Below are 9,782 nucleotides of genomic sequence, written 5' to 3'. Positions count from 1 at the left end.
GAATCCGAAGGTTTGAGTTCCGTCATATTACTGCTCATGGTTTTAGGTATACTTCTCGGGGATATCCACTTTGTGGTTTCTGTCGTGTCACCTTGCAGGTCGGGGGCATTTCAGCACGATCGTGAAACTTTTGTGGAAATTTTTTGTCCCGCTCTGTCGTGCTTGCTCTGTTGCGCGCTGCAAGGAACGGACGAGCAGCAAATAAGCCGCGCACGTTTTGCGAGTAGGTACTGATATGCCTAGCTTACAGACGCTTTTTTTACATGTATTCCTTGCCAGATGTTTGACAAATTTGCCTTGGAGTTCACGTAATACACCTCATCTTCGCTGTCGTTCAAAAATATCGCCTCCATTTTATTTCTAATACGACTACTACTATGTTTTTTGGGATCCTGCGTTACGAAGGTATTCCGCTCTGAAATTTGCACTCTGGGCGAGCACCTCCTTCGCTCTCACCTCATGTACGCTAAGGCGACAGTGAAAGATGCACTATAACTTGCTATTGTTCTTCGGTGCACCCGTAACTCTCCGGATCGCTCACTGCTGGACTGGTGCTTTTTTTCTTTTTTTTTTGGGGGGGGGAGGGGGGGGTCTCTCGAGGTTCCCTTTCTTGCGATTACGGTTTCCTTGTATTCTTATCGTACTTTAGTTTCATGTATCGCGACATTCTGGCAAAAATTTGATATTTTAAATATGCTAATTTATAAAATTAGGATTATTATCGTTGAAGCCGATATCGCTTACGGTTCAGATAGAACTTCTCACTCACTTTCCAACGATACCTCGATCGGCGTCCTAGCTTCACGAGTTGGCGAGATAGACTGCCCGCAAGGTACGCGTACCGCTACATTTTCGTCTCTCTCGCACGCGCCTGCCACAGCCAGGGATTGTGTCAGCCGCCCCAATGACATTCTTATCTAGCTATCCGGATCTAGTCCGATGGTTGCTATCAATTTATCCTCTCCGAATTATCGCGTCATGAAATTCGACATAATTTCGTTGCACCTTAACTTTTGACTTGGCAAACGACAACAATAGGCGACTAGTTCCTGACTGCGCTCCGTCTTTCTTTTAGTTTTTGCGGTTCGATGTCTACTACGCGCAGGTATTGCAGGGCCTGTTATCAAGGTATCAAGCCTCTTTAATGGCTGACCACTCGAAGACCCTACTAAGCAAACATGGAGGTATGCTATGGCGATCAATGGTGAAGCTAGATGTCGCTACGTACATGGGACATTGTACCAACTTGCTGGACATACGCTGGATTCGACGGTTGAGTGGGGACCTTAACGACCTCTTTGTCTGAAGCCTTTCGAAGACAGACGGATTAGTCATTGGAAATGATATTGTCGAACTTTCCCCGATTTCCTCTAGGCGGGAACAGGGAAGTGTTCGAAAGCCAAGGCACACTTTTATTTCAATGTGAATGCAGACCCAGGTTGTTTAAACCACGCCCGATACAGTTAGCAAAGAGAGATGCGTGCGCTACCGGAGAGCTGCTCCAATCGTCGTTGTGCCGCAGCCGAATGGGCCCGCGGCGACGACTTCAATGCAACTGTGACACTGTGACGCCTGAGTTGATTGTCGCAGAGTATTCACTCCATAAGCTTGGAGACCTACTGGGTGCGTCTAATGGCGGAAGACGGTTTTCTAAGGTTGATATACTTGTGGCCTGTACTTCCAGATGGAATTAGATGAGGTAAACAAAAAGGCGGTCTCATTGAATTGACTCATAAATCACGTGCAACCCACGTGCATAGCTGCGTTTCATACGTTGCAGTTCACGGGTTCGACACGCAATTCCTCACTGAACGAATTTCTGGTCTCTCGTGTTTTTAAGTCTACGATTTTTTTTTCAAGTCACCGCTGAAAGTCGCGCCGAACAGTGGAGAGATAGGGAGCCTCCATGTGCGTCGCCCTTTCAGGGAGGTGACAACTCCGTCGTCTGCTACGAACGCCGCCATCTTGACTCCTACATGGCATTGGGCGTCAGCAGCGGGGTTGCGTTTGTCTCGATTTCTCGTGTCAGGAAGAGGGTAAAAGCGGAATGAAGGATACTGACGTAGAAAAACTGCCATATATGCTAGTAAAGCTGGTCATGGGTTGTAAAATATGTTGTTAATGCTTTGTAACGTTACTGTGAACACATCACTGCACCTGCACACCCAGCCGTGTCTCGACCAACGATTTACAATAGTAAACAATGAAACATGAAAATGTGTGTGTGAAAAAACAAAAATGTGTTAATTGCAAGCAGGCTTTATTACAACAACTCATTCAATAGAATAGAATAGAAATAGTAAGAAAAAATGGAAACATAGGTCGTACTGGTGCCGTTTTTCCTGAAAACGATGTTGTTTTACCGACATGCTCCTGTCGCAAGTGCACCCTCAATCGCAGTTGCACAAATATGTCCACGATTATATCATTATCATTCTCTCGGTTGCCCGGCTTCCGGCTGCTCATTAAAGCTTGTTGTTCCTTTATCCTACAACTCGCGTCAATATAGTTCTTCTTTGTGTTGGTCAAAAGCCGGAAGATTATTGTTCACACGACAAAGTCTTGAAAGGTTAGTGCATCGCATAAATGCGTTTCGAAGCAGATATCGCCCTGAATGCCTCTCCACATTGTATGCTGCACGAAATATACCGAAGATTCATTGCATTAAGTGCGTGTTCACGAAGCTACGTGAGCTTGTTGTGGCTTTCCGGAGATTTAACGTAATTTAATTTAATTTAAAGTAAATGACCACTGAGCAACCGGAATACACGGTACGCACTGCACGCTGCAAAAGTGCTTGCTTACCTCACACACGTACAAGCTCCTTGTTCGTTCCAATTCTGCCCTCTTTACCTGCGCGAGCCAAACCTCCTTCCTCTTTTTTGATGCTGGAAAGCGATACAAACGCGAACCTTTCCGAGAGTATGATTGGCACACTTGGGCACACAGCACCCTGTCATTTTGCTGCACGACGTATCATGCGAGCAACGCGTATTGCAGATCTCCACGCACTCGCTGGTCTTTGTCCTCCAACCGAATGTATTTACTCAATCAAATAGGAACTGCTCAAACAAGAGCGAACGCTGGTTCGCGACCTACCTCTTGAACCGACAGACCAACGACCTCATACCAACAATACGGAGATGAATTGAGCCCTAGCAGTGGTTCTCAAAGAAATAGAGAAAAGAAAGAAGGAGCACTTTCATGGCGTAAAGTCCAATGCAAAAGAACTGTGACCCGAACGTGGTACACGCAGAAAAAATGGGACGGAACAGTGGTATTTCCCGAAGAAATGATTCGTGGAACGACCGATTTCAGCAGTAATAGAGGCAGTTCTGATAAGGATGAGTTGCGATATTTGTTCCGAAATCATACAATGACGCCAAGATACAGAAGAAATGCAATCACTTGCGTGCACATATGCCGGATGGCGGCAAGAACGCGCAAAATGCACAGCAGGCAATGGGAAGCGCGCAGCAAGTTGGGAGTCAAAATGCGCGCTCCGCGCGTTGGCGAGGAGGAAAGGCGGCGTTGGCGCGGTTAAAGGGTGTCTCCTCCCTGAAAAGCGGAGAAGCCGCAGCAACCCATGGAGGCTCGCTATGGAGAGAGGGTCGGTGGACAGACGGGAAGTGAGGTTTTAGCTGTGCGCGGTTGCCCGAAGTACCCGGAGGTCGCCATAAAGTGTCCCGTATTGCGGTGGCTCCTCGTTTTACAAGCGCCTGTGTCGTCATGGAAACAGAGGAGTACGCACTTCCTTTCTCCACTCTGAAACGTCACTCCAAAGACGGGTGAGGAGATGAAGACGGCTAGAGTTAGTGGTTCTGCGCACACGAAAAGCATAAATACCTTCGCACATTGCGCAGAACTATTATGTTATCTCTTACGTGCGCAAAGGGGATAGCGAACGATGCGCTCAAATGCTCTAATAGCAGCGAGGGTAAATTCGACTGCCGGCACGCACAGCGTACCCTTACCCTCTAATAGTAAATATGGGTTGGATGGAATGAATAAATGAATGAACACTTGTATTTCTTTCACTAAAATCCCGCAAAGGAGCAAAGGAATTGGAGATCGTCAAGCTTTCATGCAAAACGGCTCGGTTCGGACACGACTGAGTGCACAGCCCCTGGTCGTCGTCTTTCGGCACGACAGAAATAATAGTTTCAGCACATCGTACGCTATCGCCTCTGCGCACGTGAGTAATAGCTTGGTGGTTCTGCGCACTGAGCGAAGCTCTCTTTATGATTGCGGGTGCGTGGGACTAAAACGCTATCCCTTACCAGCCTCGGTGGCTCAGTTGGCAGCGTGTTCGCCTTCTGATCCCGAGATCACGGGTTCAAACCCAGCCGAGGACGCCTGCAACTTGGGGGCAGGGTACAAGCAGCTTAGACACGCCGTCTTCCGCGAGGGACGTTAAGTACACACTAAAACATATCACACCTTTTTGAGTGTAAAGTTGGAGTTTGTTAACTCACACCAAATTCGGTGTAAAGTCAGTAGGGTGTAAGAATCTACATCCTTTAGAAGGGTGTAAATTGAAATATTTCTTACACCCCTTGTGACGTAAAGTTGGTGTTTGATAACTTACACCAGTCCTGGTGTAAAAGCAGTGGGGTGTAAGAAATTACACCATTTAGATGCATAGGCCGATGGTGATCTGTGCTTCAACTGCAAGGATGGGTACAATCAAGAGCCATCAGAGGAAGCTCTGTTGCATAGCAGGCTACCATTAGGCGTGCATCCACCAGAGGACCCACAACCATGCGTGTGATGGAAGTAAAATGCTGGCATGCATTTTGAATATAATATTCGTGACTATTCATGCTTTTAAACAGTTTAAACAGTTTAAATTCATGCAAGTTTAAACAGACTTTCTGACTAGACATCACACTGAGTATCTGGCTAGACACAGCTTGTACAGGAACCATGGGTCATTTTCTCATCAAAATCACTTTGCATGAGCGAAAAGTTAAACGCAGCAATCAGCTGGGATATGATAAAAAAGTCCACTTGATAAAAAAGAAAACAGCAAGTGCAGTTACGCATATGCTAAACACAGTTCGATTGATATGCCGCATTGCAGGTTGCATATACAGCCTTATCGCAAGTGATAACAGCCACTGGCCCCCTCTGATCAAGTGGACGTCCCTGTTTCGCAAGATGTCGGTCCGTAGAGGGTTGACGCCGCTCGTGCGTTTCCCAAACGTTTGTCTCAGCCGGTACACAATTTTTGCACCAAGATAGGTGTTGCTATTTTGACTGTGGGGTGTAAACTGTACAGTACACATCTTTGCACCTGGATAGGTGTTCTGCTTTTGGCTCTAGAGTGTAAATTGCAAAATACACCCATTCAACACCTAAATGGGCGTAAATATTCTTAGTGTGTACGGGGTGCCGTGCGATGAGCTTTCATTGCAGGCTAAAGAGCCTTCAGGTGTGCAAAAGGCGATCCACAGACCGACCGCTGTGGTGTCGCTCATGATATCAGTCGTCTCGTACTTACACCCTTATACTTTATTTAACATAGGACATTATTTTCTCCGTTTGCACTGCATGTAAGGTATAGAATACCGACGCTATATCCCCGGCATGAGCCGTATGTATAACAAGGAACTTACGTATCACATGTGTACTTTTAGAGCGTTTTTTGTTCCTGTACATGATCAATACGTTGTACCCCACTAATTTCTGGTTGGAGCGGCACCGTCTCAGTTAAATAGTCATTTCAGTAAAACAATGTAGTCGGTAACATCAAAGTGTAAGAATGAATAACCGAGGGATTTATTGTAGCTTTTTTTTTTTTTCTGTTCCTGATATAATGAAACCGACGTATTCTCACTTATAAGGTCGCTTCTCGGATGGAGGCGGCTCGGTAATTTGCGAAGCTCCGGTACATTACATCCGCATAAATTCTGTCAGTAGCTGTCCTGGGACTCTATTGTCCTTCGTATCGACTCGTCCGGAGCTTCAGGATTGTTTGCACTTGAAACAAGCAATCTCCCCTTGCAGCGATGTTATATGGCATTGTAGCGCCCTCTGTGGACGCCATCACAATGACGACGACGTAATAAACGCGCCGGTCAGTTGTCACCTGGCAGGTGCACAGCACGGACCTATTATCTGCTAGGTACACACAGCATGTAAGACGGGGTGTCTGCTGGTGAAAGGGGACTACCTCCGTAGATAGTGCTCCGACTTGATGACAGTACATCAAAATTCCTTATTACGTTACAGGCAATTCCTCTACGCCTCACACAGTTGCTTTGTGAATGCAGGTTTCTGCGTGTTTCTGCGTTTCTACGTCTGTCGAAATATGTTCTTCCACTACTTCGCTTCCGTAGCAGGTGTTGTTGTTTAAGCGTATTACTCTTGATTAACTCTTCCTTTTAAATGTGTTGCAGACCTGAAAGTAGAATCGGATATTGCACCAAAAATCGAATGTTTCCCGTTTTCCGAAATTATACCGTGGGGTTTTGAATATATATACTGTAATGGTACATGTTTGTTCCCGTAAGGTGCGAACAACATACCTTCTGGGAGGAATAACATTGCCGTTTGACATTTATTTATTTCGCCAAAACAATGAATATACATACAGGAATATAAACATAGGGGAACCAGAGGGAGTACTCCCGGTTAAAGGTTCCTCGTCCAATAGCTAAATGAACGTATTTTAACAGAGCACAATGATAATGTAATCGAAGTCATGCGCCCCAAAACAATTTAAGATGATACACTTATATCATCGTCAACAAAAGCAAGCGGAACGGAGATGAATGATGCATGAAAACGAAGACATGGTTACAGACGAGATGCATTACGAAATAACATATGCTTTAGTTGATTTTTAAATAGCGGATAAGATCGAATGTATGCTACGTCACGTGTTAGTTGGCAGGGTTGTTAAGTAACTTAGTTAAAAGTATATGAGAATGAGTACTTAGATACTTTTGTGTATTTTGAGAAAATATTGGATACATTTTCAAACGCGCACATCTACCTGTAACTTCATTACTTTTTTCCGTAACTTGTATCTGTCTTTTTGAGTTTTTTTTAGTAAAAACGACGAAACACCGTCGCCGGTGTTTCGTCGTATTAATCAGATCACGCAACGCAGGATCTCAGTCCAAAGTTAACCACCGTTGGTAAAAAAGGGCCATAAGTTAAGGGCAGTTCCTACTGCTCTTCCTGTTTCGATACGCTCCAGTATGCCGTTATTTAAATTTAAGATTAATTTAAAGTTGGTGCCATCACGCAACACGCAACAGTCGGTGTGTCTGTATGTACACACTCGGTATCTCCAAAGTGAATTGTTGTAGGAAATCTCTTCTACATGCTCAAAAAGAAAAGAAATATTAGTAATCTGTTAATGGGCAAAGTAAAAGTGACCGCAGCTGAATTCCAAGGTTTTGGAGAAATATCTCAGATGGATGACAGCAGACTTTTTCGCTTTTCACGCGAGGAGGCATCTTGCCTTGCAAAAAGGCACTACGGAATAAATCATGCTTATCTGAACTGAGGTCTTCGTGGCGGTTTGGTGCGTAAAGATTACGATATGTTTGGCAATAAAAAAAAATAAGGCACAAATATCTGACGCGGACGCGAAGAAGTCCGTAGGAAAGCTACCGCATAAGCGCTACAACCCCCATTGAAGTAGGGAATGTCTACAGCACCACCAATGCTCCTGCGGCAAACATGTGAAATAAAAAAGCATGAGCTGGAAGGGGGGTCAAGTGAACTGGTTGATCTCTCATTAAATAGGTCGTGGTCGACGTCACCTCGGGCGCGGACGCCGTGTGTGAGGCTGTGACTACGAGCAGCCCGAGCAAGGTTGTCTCCGTTCTGTCAGAGGTACTGTGGTCAATAATGGGCTAATAATGGGTAATGGGGTAATAATGGGTAATAGGGTCAATATCGAGAGCACTTTAAATTGATCGGAACGAAGGAGAACGGGAATCTTGAGCTGAAATGTCTCCGCTGTGAGCCGAAGACGAAGTTTCTAAGTGTCTCACCTGTCCCAGTCTCGGTTACCCCCAGTTTAGGCGTTCCTTTCAATGTTTTGCCTGGAATTACGTACGATTACCCAAGAAGGGATGTCTTTGGGGATCGAGTGACACCTATTATGAGCTAAAGGCGAAAGATATGGTCTGCGTACAGAATTTCAAAAAGTAACTCCACCCGTACTCGGATACTTTTCCAAGGTACTTGCAACTGTATCTCAGTATTTTTTTTCCCTGTCGGTAACTCTAACTGTAACTTAATTACTTTTGAAGCTGAGTATCTGTAACTGTAACTTAGTTAGTTTTGAAAAGTAACTTTAACAACCCTGTTAGTTGGTTCCGCTCGCAAGCTGCACGGAACAAGAACGACAGCCTCCCATAGCTTGTATTAGCCGTGGGTAGGTTCAACAGACCACCTGCTCCTGCGCTAGTACGCCGGTTTGAACGAAGGTGAAGAAAATGTATTTTTGGCAAAGTGAGGTTAAGTTGTAATATACGGTAGGTCAAGTTTAGTATACTATAAGAGGTTATGTCATGAACTGTAAGAATACGAATTTCGTGATATGGGACATGAGAGAGAAACGGTAACCCAAATGTGATTCTGATGGCTCGGTTTTGAATTACTTGAAGAGCACGAAGATGAGTTTTGTGAGTTAAACCCCACACAGAAGCACAGCTCGTTAGATGAGAGTGTATGAAAGTATAGTATAAGTTAAGCAGAAGAGACGGCGGGAAGTAACGTCGGGTTCTTACGAGTATACTGATACCGCATGAACTCCTGCGAGTGATATCATTAATATGGGACGTAAAGCGAAGATGGCTGTCGAATACGACTCCTAAGAATTTAGTGTCTTGCCGATATTGCAACGGACTTCCCAAGATGGATAAAGAAGTGGGCGCATTAACATTACGTTTATGCGAGTGGAAAATCATGGTCACTGTTTTGCTCGCGTTCAAATTAGTACGACACCAGTAATCTAGATTATTAATGTATGCCTCTAATTTCAATGAAAGATAATTAATGTCATTGCCAGTTAACAATGAAGCCGTGTTGTCTGCATATAAAAATGCTTTCGAAAAATTTTAAGTGCTCAGGAAGATCATCTATATAAAGTAAGAAAAGAAGTGCATCTAATATAGACACCTGTGGCACGCCATTGTTAGACAGAGAAGGTTGAGAGAGAGCTTCCTGGCACCTAACAATACGAGACCGATCCCGAGTACATTGGTCGGGATTAGGTTTGATTAAGCAAAGTGCAGATCCAGTGATCTCATATCTAGCTAGTTTAGAAAGAAGAATTTTATGGTTGACGCAATCAAAAGCCTTAGAAAAGTCAACGAAAAGAGAAAGAGTTATTGGTATACATTAGTATACAGCATTAGTATACGTAACGGGGTATACCATCTACACCTCGAAGTTCTGCTCCACCAGACAAGTCATTTATACGCAAGAAGGGCGTAAATCCCTCGAGCATGGAAAGCGAAACCTGCTTGACACGGAATTGCTTGCGGAATAGAGATGTGCCCTCTGCTCTCATTTTATACCTGTATGTGTTGAAGGACGGCAAGCGATGCAAGGGCACAGTGATGCGCAGTACTTGAAGTATCAAGTACTCAAGTGGTACTTTTCTCAAGTAGTACATTTCTGTGTGCTTGTACTTTACTTTAACGACATTTTAAATCGTGCACTTTGTAACGTGCTTAAGGTACGTTTTGAAAATTGCCAAGCGAACGTTACTTTTTTTTTTACAGAAATATGATGTCCTCCACGGATAACCGTAG

The 9,782-nt window shown here is 44.5% G+C and overlaps 1 long non-coding RNA gene across 1 annotated transcript in view; it reads right to left on the bottom strand.

Moving 5' to 3' along the window:
- LOC135374570 (uncharacterized) overlaps positions 1 to 9,782 on the bottom strand; it is a 151,246-nt gene that overhangs the window by 112,154 nt on the left and 29,310 nt on the right. The window lies entirely within an intron of this gene.

Source organism: Ornithodoros turicata, chromosome 1 (genome assembly GCF_037126465.1).
Source record: "Ornithodoros turicata isolate Travis chromosome 1, ASM3712646v1, whole genome shotgun sequence".
NCBI classification, from domain to species: domain Eukaryota; kingdom Metazoa; phylum Arthropoda; class Arachnida; order Ixodida; family Argasidae; genus Ornithodoros; species Ornithodoros turicata.
This window is presented reverse-complemented; position numbering and strand designations above follow the sequence as displayed.